Consider the following 11505-nt stretch of genomic DNA (forward strand, 5'->3'; position numbering starts at 1 on the left):
CATCAATAATTCTGAACAAAAGAAAATCTGAAGTGATTAAAAAAAAATACAAAAAAAAATAAAAAATAAAAAATAAAGGAAAACAAACATCTCAAAATCAAATTGTCCTCTGACTTTTTCAAAGCAAGCCTCTTAAAAACAACATCATAAATCTTCATTTTTCCTAAATATATAGCTTTACATTCAATCTGTTGAGAAACAATGATAAACATTCAACTACCAAACAAAATCAAGCACGTTGAACTTAAATTAAACTAATTTTATTGTTACCAATTAAAAGGGTCTTCATATAAGATGCATTGGGTTTGTTTTTTTAGTAGTGTCTATAGAGTGAAAAAGACAATAGCAATTGCGTGCTTTAGATAGGACGCTAGTCTATCGCAAAGTACTTTCCGCTAAATCTAACAGACTCAGCTACCCATTCAATGCTGGTTAGGCAGGGGAAGGGGGGGGGGGGGGGTCAGAAAAAAAGATCGACTGCACTCGTGATCGATTTTGGTCCCTTTGCTTGTGAAGCCAGTGCTCTACCAACTGAGCTATCGGGACCACCCCCCCCCCCCTTCCCATTACTTTGTATTGTCTTTCAAAACGATAAAGCCCAAGAATCCGGAGTTTATCCTGGTTTCTACACCGTTAAATGGACAATAACAATTGCTTGCTACCCTTTGCGATGGAGGCTAGTATACCGAAATCGCTGCTTGGTGGACAGTGACAGGGGATCAAAAACAATTGTTGTCTTCACGCGGAATTGATCCTATATTTCTAATGTGATCTCAACGCGTTTGGCTTGATTCTTTTATTTCTTAAATTTTATATTGAATATCCATTGGTGGTGACATTCTTTGAGTTCTCGTGATATATTCTGTACTGCTATAGGAAATGGATTCATTGTGTGCCCTATTTTTCTGTGGCTCTTTTTTTTTTGGATTGGGGGGGGGGTATTTTTATCACATCCAATGTTTGTTGGGTCAAAGTAGGCTTTTTATTATCAAATGAAGGGTTCAATACAAGAACGGTGATATTCTTTTTTTTTTTTTTTTTTTTTTTAGTTTAAAAATAAAAAAGTTATCTCCCTCTGTTTCACGTCAAGTCGACAAGGCACCATATCCAAACATTGAATTTAATTATGACAATAACGCCAAATGGCAGTGGGTCAAATGTCACTGTCTGTTTGTTTTTGAATGAGATTCTGAAATGATTTTGATGACGTCTTTTTTTCAGAAATTAGACCTCTATATTAAATTGTGGGAAAATGCGCTCGACGTTCTAAAATCATTGTCAGTCTCATCTTGAGAAAAAAAAAAAACAACCGCTTTATTTCATACTGGGAAATTCTAATTGGCTGCGTCCAATGTGAAATCTGTTCTTCTATAATGGAACCAAATCCTGGAGAGTCATAAAGACCCTTACACATTAAATCTAGACATTTATTAACAAATAAACTCTGGACAGAGACATAATTTAAAATTTGGCCAGAAAACTCGTCATTCAAATATCGAATTATTTAAATGACCCTCATCTTGGACAGAACCCTCAAACCTGAGACTTTCCTCATCTTGGCAATAATTCTCAAACTTAGTCCTTCTTGAAGTCCCAGGTTTGAGGGCTTTTTGCAAAGACAAGGGTTCGTTAAATCAATCGATATTTGAAAGACGTGTTTTCTGGCCAAGTTTTTATAGACATGTCTTTCCAGAGCACGTCATTTAATCGGTTAACGAATAACGCCTCTGCTAGTTTTTTTTTTTTTAATGGCCAAATCGTCATCCCTAAAATATTATAATTATGGAAAATGTCAAACAAAGAGCACGTTATTATCATTCAAATTTAGAGGAAAATATGACGTGCAATGACAGACAATTCTCTCATTTCTTTTCTTCTAATTTTTTTTGTAGAAAAACGTTGACATTATATAAGATCACTATGACACGATAAAAAGACATTTTTGCATAATATATTGAGGAGTCAACTTGATGTCTGGGTTTTTTTTTTCACTAGGTGACCAAACAAGTAATATGCAAGTCTGATAGCTGAGCACAATTATGGGCTTGATTTAACATTGTTGTGATGGACAATATTGTACATTGGCTTGAGAGTTGTTTTTCCCCCCATTACAACAATATATGTATATATATAGATGTATATATATATATATATATATATATATATATATATATATATATATATATATATATATACATACATATTTAGATGTTTAAAAACTTGACGGTACGACGCATGTTAAGAGCTATTACAATTTTTTTTCCGATAGAGACAACGCTGTTAACAGTCACGTACTCATTTTAGACATGAGTATAGTGAGAGAAAATGAGTAAAGAGTCTTTTCCAAGGACTCAACTTTGACCAAGCGAGGGCTTGAACTCAGGATCGTCCGATCCGAAAACGAGTGTCATACCACAAGACCACAGTTCCGCATATATATATACATATATATATATATATATATATATATATATATGTATATATATATATATATATATATATATATATATATATATATATATATATATATATATACTAGTAAAAAGCCCGCAATTTCGCGGGGAAAGAACTATTTTCGTTCGATACTGTACTCACCATCATTTAATGAGGGCAGATTGGTAAACAACGTTGTCTGTGTAATTTGGTATATCTTCGGTTGATTTTTCTGTGTGGCCCAATAATATATTTAATAATATATTCCCTCAACTAACTCCAAGAAAAAATTTAACCTAGTACCTTTAATTAACCCTAATAGGAAAAACAAACACCCTAGCACTTTAATAAGACTTATGACTAACCCTAATAGGAAAAAAAAATCATCCGATCTCGAGCTAATCCTAATAGAAAAAATCATGACAAATTGAATAAATAAACGCCTGACAAAATTTCAAAGGTAAAAATACAAATTTAAAGAATACCGGGGATGTAGGAGCTTTTGGAATGTCTCCCCTTTACTTAACTTATGGAAAAACAAACACCCTAGCACCTTTAATAAGACTTATGACTAACCTCTGGAGCTAACCCTAATATAAAAAAAAAACAACTCTCGGTCTGCTTTGCACTACCTTTCAATATTTAACAAATCAAAATGGCGGCCGAAAATCAAAATAATGGTCAAATTAGGAAATTTTAAACTTTCCCAAATCTATCAAGGTTTATTCTAGAGTTTTTAAAATACTTCTATATAATAACAAATTGAATAAATAAATGCCTGACAAAATATCAACGGTGAAAATACACATTTAAAGAATACTGGGGATGTAGGAGCTTTCGGAATGTCTCCCCTTTACTTAACTTATGGAAAAACAAACATCCTAGAACCTTTACTAAGACTTATGACAAACCTTAATAGAAAAAGAAATGTCCTCCGATCTCGAGCTAACCCAAAAAGTAAAAAAAAGAATCAAAATGGCGACTGAAATACCTTCATGTGATCAAGTGAATAATATCACTATGAATGCCGCGATTTGCTGAAAAATGCCAACACCCACACACACATGTATACACCACACACACAACACACACACACAAACACACACACACACACACACACACACACAAACATACACGCAATTATACGTAACACTGATCACCGCTAAATCAACAACACAACGGAAGTAATAATAATACTTGATGTCATAAATAGATGACGCAAATTGACAACTTTTTACAGTGTCAAAATTAGTTGATTTTGGGAGTCAAGTGTCGTCGTTGGTACACATTTTATGATATCTGTTTGACTCAACGAACTTTCAAACTGACTTTAAATTATAAAAGGAAATCAAGTTATTTGTTTATCTATCTGTAAAAAATACATTTCTAATTTTCAAATCTTTCAGTAGAGTTGTGCCCGTGTCAATTTTTTTATTGACTCAAATAAGCACAATGTTCTCCACAATGCTATATTTTTTAAAGAAAGGATATATATATATATATATATATATATATATATATATATATATATATATATATATATATATATATACCCGGAAGGTCCCGGGTTAGAGCCTTGCTTCAGGCACTTTCGTTCTTTTCCTTGAGCAAGATTATTAACCCCCAATTTGTTAACTTGGCCAACATGGGTGATTACTGTTGACATCAGACATCTTGTTTGATAAGTTATATATATTCCTTCGTAGAATGCCAAGGTGACGATGTCTTATGATGTCGTGACGGAAAGGCATATATATATATATATATATATATATATATATATATATATATATATATATATACAGATCTCATACACTGTCAAAAGTATTGAACTAAAATGAATATAACAGCTTCAAAAAAAAAAAGAAGAAAGAAAAAAAGTTTCGAGTTCAAACCCCGTCTTCACACCAATGGCAAAAACAAAAACATTAATACATCAATCAGTTAAAATTCAGACAAGCCGGCAGAGAAATAATATTTGGCACGAGTTGTCCTGTCGTAAGCAGCAATCTGGATCAATGATTAATGTTTTGAATTTTGAGGAAAGATTTAGATCTGGCATCACATCACGAACTGACACAAATGTCATGAAGGAGTTGGACATGCCGTATACCCTAAGGAAATCATGGAATGGCGTTCTCAGCCAAACATTGTCATGGAACTCTCAGGGATCGTGTGGGGCTTGAAGGTAATGAAACATTGGGCATGGAGATGTGAACTAGATGAATCCGTGCGAGAGAGAGAGAGAGAGAGAGAGAGAGAGAGAGAGAGAGAGAGAGAGAATGTGAGAGATAGAGAAATATATATATATATATATATATATATATATATATATATATATATATATATATATATCCAGGAAAGCTTTCCTGCCCCACAATCACCGGGGGCCAATTTGCTTAAAATCGTATATATATATATATATATATATATATATATATATATATATATATATATATATATATATATATATATATATATGTATGTATCACTGTCAAAGGATTGTGACCATTATTCCATTATTTTCATCTCCTTGGCTGGATTAAATAATAAATAATAATTCTAAATACGGAGACTGAAAAAAACAGAACAATAGCTAATACTAGTAGTTACAATCAAATATCGACAAACTATCAATGAACCTTTGAAAACAAATATTTCACCATCTCTCTTTGGTGATACATTACCATCTTTTGGAATGTTTTTCGCGATTGAAACCAGAGAAACTCATTTAGCGTTTTCCCCACAGCTATTTTAGATAATTTAATATTATCAATATTTTGTGGAATGTTATAAAAATGACCTCTTTATTTTTTGGACAGCCTTGAATATAAAGTATAAGAGAGGGGAGAAGTGGTAAGAGGGAGGAGACAGAGAGAATAGAAAATTCAGGATGGTTTGACAGGGGGGGGGGTGGGGAGAGAATGTCATAGGCATGGTCCACACATTTTGAACTCTTTAAGAAATATTTCAGCAACTCTCTTTGGTGCTTCAATCTCAGCTTTTTAAAATGTTTTTCGCCATGAAAAACTCGTATTAGAAAATACAATTTATATGTTTTTTTCGTGTTCAATGTTACGAAAATGAGATTTTTGGCCAGCCATGAATATATAAAATGAGGGGTGGTGGGTGTATTCTAAGAGTTGAGACAGAGATAATTTTTAAAATGACAGGGGAATTGATGAGTGAGGTAAGATTATTTGTATTAAAAATACTGTATTATTTGCCTGAATGACGGAAATGTGAGTGAATATGATGAAAAAGTATGTGTATAATATATATATATATATATATATATATATATATATATATATATATATATATTAGCTTTTATATAGAGCAATGTCCACCAAATAATAATAATAATAATAATAATAATAATAATAATACTTTATTGCATCCCAAAAAGGAAATTTTTTGTACAGACGTGTTATAATTTACACATAAGATAAAAATACAATGGAAATAGGATGTATATATATAAAAAAGGAGCAGCTCTATAACCAGAGCTGCGCTTTATAATATGAATAATTTCAACACTGTAAAATAGTTAAAACTGTCACTATAAATTGAAAATTGAAAAGATTGCAAAACAAATAAATTAATAAATTAATATTTATATTTTTAAAAAGTAAAAATGAGAAATAATTATATAAAATGATTATTGCTTGTTGTTATAAAGCCTAATACTGGACGGCAGAAAAGATTTTCGGTGTCTCTCTGTTTTCGTTGAAATAGAGAAAGGGCGACCACTTCTTTCTGACATAATAATTGATGGTCTTAGTGGATGATACTGGTCATTTAATATTTTAGTTATTTTATTTATACAAAATTTCTCGTATAAAAGATCTACATCGTCAACATCATTTATATAGCGTTTAATGGATTTTTTAATATTTGAATTTATTTTGTTCCTTTCCACTGCTAAGCAATTGCCTCCCCAAGCTGTTATACAAAATGACAAAACACTTTCGATTACTGCTCTATAAAATAATGTGCAGAGGGTTTTATCTATTCTAAACTGAGAGAGTTTCGATAAAAAATATGTACGTCTGCACATCTTATGCCTAATTATTTTCAAGTGTTCATCCCACTTGAGCCTGTCATCAATCGTTACACCAAGGTATTTGTAGTGAGGAACTCGCTGGACGAATTGGTCCTTTAATTTTAACGGTTCTATCGGTCCCTTCACTCTCCTAAAGTCAATCACTAGCTCCTTTGTCTTGCTTATGTTAAGCTCTAGGTGGTGGGCATCACACCAAGACACAAATCTATCAATTTCTTGCCTATAAGCCACTTCGTTGCCATTTGTTATGAGGCCTTGAAGAGCGGTGTCATCTGCAAACTTTATTAAAGGTACACTCAGGTTTTGACTTCTACAGTCATTCGTGTATATTGTGAATAATACAGGGGACAATACACAACCTTGAGGAGCACCAGTGCTCAAAGCGCTTTACAAGGGGTCCCTACCTGTCCAACAACAACATTTAACATTTAGGACAAGACATGATGCCTGTAAGGCGATGTTATAATTTTTTCTAACAGAGACAACACTGTTAACTCTCTCCTTACCAGCCATTTTCAGGATTTTCCCCAAAACCCCACACCCAACTAACACAAAAAAAAATTTTTATCACTCAAACACAATAGCAGTAAGTTCTTGCGATACATTATTTCTTTAGCAAAACATGCTATACAACACACTATTCATTAACTTTTAATTTTTATGATGTACAAGAGAAATTTGAATAAGAAAATGTTGGTTGTATCGTAACGAATATGACGATTTTCCTATAGTTGGTAAGGAGAGGGTTAACGGCCAGGTACTCATTATAACCTGAGTACGATGAGAAGTTGTGAATAAAGAGCCGTTTCCAAGGACCCAACTATGCGCCGAGCGATGCTCGACCCCAGGACCTTTCAATCCGACAGCGAGAGTCATATCACAAGACCACATAGCCGCACAAATATATATATATATGTATAATATATATATATATATATATATATATATATATATATATATATAATATATATATGTGTGTGTGTGTGTGTGTGTATTGTGTGTGTGTTTATGTGAGAGAGAGAGAGACGGAGAGAGGGAAAGAGACTCACAGGGATAGAGAGAGAGACAGAGAGAGAGAGAGAGAGAGAGAGAGAGAGAGAGAGAGAGTATACAAAGAAACAGACAGTCTGACAAGGGAAGCGTGGTGAGAGATTATCCGTATTAATAGTACTGTATCATTAGCCTGTCAGACGGTAAAGGGAGTGAATATGATGAAAATGGAGAAATGAAGAAAAATCAGGGAAGGGTGATTTGACGGTGGACAGGGATGTGTATGTGTGTGTGTGTATGTGTGTGTATGTGTGTGTGTGTTTGTGTGTGTTTGTGTGTGTGAGAGAGAGATGGAGAGAGAGAGAGAGAGAGAGAGAGAGAGAGAGAGAGAGAGAGAGAGAGAGAGAGAAAGAGAGAGTAAAAAAAGAGGGTATTGTTTTTAATGGCAAAAATAAAATGAATTGATGATACCGATTATGATGATGTGATGATGATGGTGATGATGATGATTAGGATGATGATAATGAGGATGATATAATATATACATTGATAGATAGATAAATAGATAGATAGATAGATAGATAGATAGATAGATAGATAGATAGATAGATAGATAGATAGATAGATAGATAGATAGATAGATAGATGGATAGATAGATAGATAGATAGATAGATAGATAGATAGATGGATGGATGGATAGAAAGTGAGAGAGAAAGAGAGAGAGAGATAGATAGACAGGGAGAGAGAGGAAGAGAGAGGGAGAGAGAAAGAATACTAAAAGAACGAAAGAAAGAAAGAAAAAAGAAAAAGAGAGGAAAAGAGAGATAAAAAGAGAGAACAGATAGGAAAATGATATATAATCACACTCTGCTTGTCATCCTTTAGTGCCCGAAAACAGCGGATTACCTAAAGAAAAATGATACATCATAAGAAAGGAATAAATAATTAAATAAATAAATAAATGAATAAAACGGCCATTTTTCCTGTCATCTTTGATAATTTTCTGTCTCCCATAATCTTTAATATCAAAGGGATGTTTTGTGACACTTCCGAGATAAGAACATAAAAAGCGCTGTTAACAAATCATATTGATTTTAGCACCAGACTCTGGCCAATATATATATATATATATATATTATATATATATATATATATATATATATATATATATATATATATATATATATATATATATATATATATATATATATATAATATATGTGTGTGTGTGTGTGTGTGTGTGTGTGTGTTACATACATTTTAGCCATACATGTTTTGTACATTATATTCCAATCGATTCAGCTGCCTAAAAACAGCAAAAAATCTTTAAATATCTTTGAAATATCATATTTAAAACTTTTTTTTTTAAATGCTAAGGCTCTGATATGCAGCTCTAATGTGGTCTTGTGGCATGGCATTTGTATTCAAAAGCTATTTACTCGATCAAGTTTTCTCAGATTTCAATCAAAGGAATACCTGGTCATTAATAGTGTTGTCTCCATCAGAAAAAAATGCACAACTCATTACAGGCGTCATGCCTCGTCCTACTGTATATATATATTAAGTATTGCTGTTGTAAAACAATTTGAGCTCGCTTAGTGGATATTGCGGTAAATGCTCCTGGTTTTAAACAATGCAACACTAGGGTAATATTTCTAGCCAAAGTATATGAATATCATTTTTGTCTGTCAACGGAGGATTGAAAAAAAAAATTAAATAAAAGATGAATGGCTGAGAGAAAGAAAATAAGGTAGGAATCGGAATAGAGGGCCCTGAAGAAATAACAAGAGAGAAAATGTATGTGAAGTATCTTTGTATCGTATCGTATCGTTTTTCTAAAATTGAGCTTTTTTGGTGTCGAATACTTTGGATACATGTGTGATTGTAGTGAAGGAGAAGACCATCATCCTGTCCCAAACTATAAAAACCTAGAATTTCAACGATGTCCCCGGTTTGAGTGGTTATGACAAGTTGAGGTTCATTTTAACCGATCGATATTTGAAGGATGGGTTATCTGGCCAAAATCTTAAAAACGCATTTTTAATGGTATGAATGAATAATACTCCGATTATATCTTATCTTATCTTACTAAAAGCTTAATAATGTCTTATACAATAGTTTATAATTACAGAATGTTATATAGCTTGCATTTTATCATTCACAGACAGTTTCACAGAACTTTGAATGAATGGGAAAATATATCAATACGACAATGTAAAATCGAAAAATATTATCATAGAATATATAAAGAAAAATTTTGGGGAAATACTTTGACTTGGGCGGGCGAAATTCAGTCAAACCGCTTGAGGGTTAAGTTGAAAACGAGACTTTGGACCTGGGTTAGCAGTTTGGCATTTTATGCGAGGATTTCAAAAATATTGCCGTTTTAAATATCTAATATTTTCTTTTGTTTCTGTTTTTGTTGAAGCTGTTTGTTATGGAAAATGGGTAGGTATTTTAGTGGGGTTTTAAAAAGAAATCAGAACAAGGTACATGCGTTTTAATAATTATCACTCATAGATTATAGGGCAAGTTAAAAATTTCTAACTTTTCTAATAGAAAAATATAATAGCGCTCTAAAATTGGTATTATTATATGACTGGTTTGGCATCCATTATAAAATCGATTAAATAATCCTGATCAGATTTCGTCTGTTTGAAAAGAACGAATAGTGCGTTTTATATAATTGGTCCATAGTAATCTAGAACAAAACCTCGGCTGGCACAAAAATGTTATTGTTATGCAACTTTTGCTTTGGGGAAGCTTTTTTTTCTTCTTTTGCTTCTATAGCAATAATAATATAAAAATTGAAAAAAAATATTACGAGATGTCCTTTCATCCTTTGTATTTTGACGGCGTAATGATATCGTGATCACAAGGATAATGATTAATATCAAATCATTAAGTTAAAGAACAAGTCATTGTAAAATGGAATACGTCTCATTGGAGGAACATAATAGTAATGATAATAATAATAATAATAATAATAATAATAATAATAATAATAATAATAATAATAATAATAATAATAATAATAATAATAACAATAATAATAATAATAATAATAATAATAATAATAATAATAATAATAATAATAATGATAATGATAATAATAATAATAATAATAATAATAATAATAATAATAATAATAATAATAATAATAATAATAATAATAATAATAATAATAATAATAATAATAGTAATAATAATAATAGTGATGATGATGATGATGATGATGATGATGATGATGATGATGATAATAATGAGAGAGAGAGATAGAGAGAGAGAGAGGGAGAGAGAAGAGAGAGAGGGGGAGAGAGGGAGAGAGAGAGAGAGAGAGAGAGAGAGAGAGAGAGAGAGAGAGAGAGAGAGAGAGAGAGAGAGAGAGAGAATAACACAGTCCAGACTCCATACCACATGGCGATCGGTCGAATGTGAGGCTTGTTACGTGAACACTTTTTCAATAAATTCCAATCATAGATATTTTTCCACGGAAGCTGCACAATATAATCAAATGCGCCTTTAATGTTACAAGTTACAAAAACATTTTACATAACATAGTGCACCGGGGTCACGATAGCTCAGTTGGTACAGCACTCGCTCCACGCGAAAAGGGACCAAGACTGATCTCAATGAAGTCGAGATATATTTTTTTCTCATCCTGTTGACCGCCATGTTAATTGGGTAGCTCTGGGTCTTATAGATCTGGCAAAAAGGTAGTTTGCGATAGACTAGCATCCTTAATAAAGATTAGTAAGGAATTGTTATTGTCCGTTTCACACTTTGGTAACCGGGATAAACTCCGGCTTCATGAGACGAATAGCTCTAGAGCGACGTGTACATATATGCAGGTCTAACCCACTTATGGGCCTAGTTTAAGACACTATTTTACGTCACTTTTTTTTAGATTTCCATTACAACAATGAGCCCCTAGGGAATTGGGTTATCAGGCCTGCAGATAAGTGCACGTCGCACTGGAGGAATACCTAACTTAAAGGATTAAAATATTGTTTTG

The sequence above is a fragment of the Berghia stephanieae genome, chromosome 8, assembly GCF_034508935.2.
Source record: "Berghia stephanieae isolate SIO BIC M18660-M18661 chromosome 8, UCSD_Bste_1.3, whole genome shotgun sequence".
NCBI classification, from domain to species: Eukaryota; Metazoa; Mollusca; class Gastropoda; order Nudibranchia; family Aeolidiidae; genus Berghia; species Berghia stephanieae.